The sequence below is a fragment of the Schistocerca cancellata genome, chromosome 7 (genome assembly GCF_023864275.1).
Source record: "Schistocerca cancellata isolate TAMUIC-IGC-003103 chromosome 7, iqSchCanc2.1, whole genome shotgun sequence".
Taxonomy (NCBI): domain Eukaryota; kingdom Metazoa; phylum Arthropoda; class Insecta; order Orthoptera; family Acrididae; genus Schistocerca; species Schistocerca cancellata.
The window spans coordinates 411,149,488-411,152,431 of NC_064632.1; the positions used below are offsets into that span (position 1 = coordinate 411,149,488).

Consider the following 2,944-nt stretch of genomic DNA (forward strand, 5'->3'; position numbering starts at 1 on the left):
ATTTCAGAGCTAGATCAGAAATGTAAGGACTATGGTATGAAGATTAGCATCTCCAAAACGAAAGTAATGTCAGTGGGAAGGAAATATAAACAGATTGAGTACCAAATAGGAGGAACAAAGTTAGAACAGGTGGACGATTTCAAGTACTTAGGATGCATATTCTCACAAGATGGCAACATAGTGAAAGAACTGGAAGCGAGGTGTAAGAAAGCTAATGCAGTGAGCGCTCAGCTACGATCTACTCTCTTCTGCAAGCAGGAAGTCAGCACCAAGACTAAGTTATCTGTGCACCGTTCAATCTTTCGACCAACTTTGTTGTATGGGAGCGAAAGCTGGGTGGATTCAGGTTACCTTATCAACAAGGTTGAGGTTACGGATATGAAAGTAGCTAGGATGATTGCAGGTACTAGTAGATGGGAACAATGGCAGGAGGGTGTCCACAATGAGGAAATCAATGAAAAACTGGGAATGAACTCTATAGATGTAGCAGTCAGGGCGAACAGGCTTAGATGGTGGGGTCATGTTACACTCATGGGAGAAGCAAGGTTACCCAAGAGACTCATGGGCTCAGCAGTAGAGGGTAGGAGGAGTCGGGGCAGACCAAGGAGAAGGTACCTGGATTCGGTTAAGAATGATTTTGAAGTAATAGGTTTACCATCAGAAGAGGCACCAATGTTAGTACTGAATAGGGGATCATGGAGGAATTTTATAAGGGGGCTATGCCCCAGACTGAACGCTGAAAGGCATAATCAGTCTTAAATGATGATGATGATCATCATCATCATGATGATATATATACATATATATATGGCCGCTTGCCTTGCTAAAAGTTGTTTATTTTATAGCTCTCCTCTTCATTACGATCAGCGATCTGTTGCCCTCTGAAAGAGGTTTTGTGCAAATTGTGATTCGAGTCAAACAACGTGCTTTTGTAATCATATCATGGCGGAGTTGTTTTAATCTTTTAATGTCTGATATTTGTCCAGGCACTGTTAAAACCTTGTTATTTAAGTCATAGTTAACAGTAGCGCTTTATTCAATGGGGCACCTGATTTAAGATTTGTTCTAGTTACGTTACTTGAGTTTCGGATTACATTAAACAAGGAAATGTTCTCCTTCCTTTACAGTGTAAAGCACGTAGTTGCTTGGTTCACTTTAAGACATGCGTTGTGATGGTTTCTTACTTGCGTTGTAGATTAGTGAAGGTTGTGGTTCCCTGTATGTCATAATTAACCTGTCTGAGATATCCCAATGCATTTTGGGAGGCTGGATTCGGCTGTTATTTGATGCAGTTATGAGTTGGATTCAACAACGGAATTCTACACAATTTAATGTTAGGATTGTAGGTGGCCTTCACCGTTTTTAACTTTTGAAGCTGGCCGTTGTAATTGGAGTTATTTGATAAAATAAAATTTTGTAAAAAACTGTGCATGCTTATTTCACGGCATTTGCGTCTGGCCCCTTCCACTACCGAATTTAATGTTCTGTCTGGCGGTAATTTTGAGATATGTGAGGAAAACACTATGAAATACTTGCCTCACTGGAATTAATCGAGTTTACAAACTGGTGCACGGATAATTATAGCAAAATAACAAGGTAATAATCTAAGTCAATAGCACCAACTGTCAACAGTCTAACCCTTCTTAGATTAATAACTTTAGAATAAAGGAGGTACCAATTAGTACACAGAAGTGACAACACAGCAACAGGAGAACACATCGATTCTCAATAAAGGCTCTTAGTCCAGTACCTACTCATAAAATGCAACCCACCAAGCGTGACGCCTCAAAACTAGACAGATAACGCAAATAGGCCGACGAAGTAAACAATAAGATGGTAATGTGTGGTTAGGTCTAATGGGACCAAACTGCTAAGGTCATCGGTCCCAGACAATAAGGCAGTAACCATATGTATGCACTGTAGCAAGTAGGATAAATAAAAGTAACAGTAAAAGCAGCTAAGCACAATTCAAATTGATGTCTGCCCTGTAATTCTCAAGGCAATGGCCTTGCCGCAGTGGATACACCGGTTCCCGTCAGATCACCGAAGTTAAGCGCTGTCAGGCGTGGCCGTCACTTGGATGGGTGACCATCCGGGCTGCCATGCGCTGTTGCCATTTTTCGGGATGCACTCAGCCTCATGGCGCCAATTGAGGAGCTACTCGACCGAATAGAAGCGGCTTCGGTCAAAGAAAACCATCGTTAACGACCGGGAGAGCGGAGTGCTGACCACATGCCCCTCCTACCCGCATCCCCATTTGAGGATGACACGGCGGTCGGATGGTCCCGATGGGCCACTTGTGGCTTGCAAACGGAGTGCTATAATTCTCAGGCTCAGTAACATCCTCGTTGTGTTTCACAGACGTTGTTTTTTGTTGACGCTACCGTCTGCATTACACTATAAAACTAGTCACCACGAACATGCTCACTTCGAACTGCCGTAACAGAAACCACTCTACAGCAAGCACTTCCTCGGCTCTCCCAGCAGCGTCGTGTGCCATGGAAGTGCGAAGCCAAACGCCGCCCTGTGTTAGCAGCCAGCCTCAATCAACATCGGCCACCAATGCATCAGCTGCGCCGCCTTGTTGCTCCTCCACAGTTCCCAAATCATCTCCAAGCAGCAGCTCCTGTGCTGCAGCGTGCTAGAAGAGTTGTCTGTCACTGGCCGATTCCAACTACCTCCACTCCACCGTATCTACCAGTCCGTCAGTGACAGCAGCTTCCCTGTGCTCCATCTACATGGAGCCTCGCTGAACACAAACAATCCCGGGCTGTGCACCATGCAGGTACCAGCACCGCACCGACGACAAGGCAGCCTCTGTCCACAGTCCCCAGCTACTGGCTTCACGAAGCTGTTGCTGATTCAGGTCCAGCAGCCAGACTGCCAACAGCTCTGACTCCATGCGACAGCCTCGCCAAGACAGTGTGCAGGCAAACTCGCAGAG

At 45.2% G+C, this 2,944-nt stretch overlaps 1 pseudogene; it reads left to right on the forward strand.

Annotated features, from left to right (window-relative positions):
- Positions 1-1,998: 1,998 nt before the first annotated feature.
- On the forward strand, positions 1,999-2,116 carry LOC126093370 (5S ribosomal RNA; annotated as a pseudogene).
- The last annotated feature ends 828 nt before the right edge of the window (positions 2,117-2,944 follow it).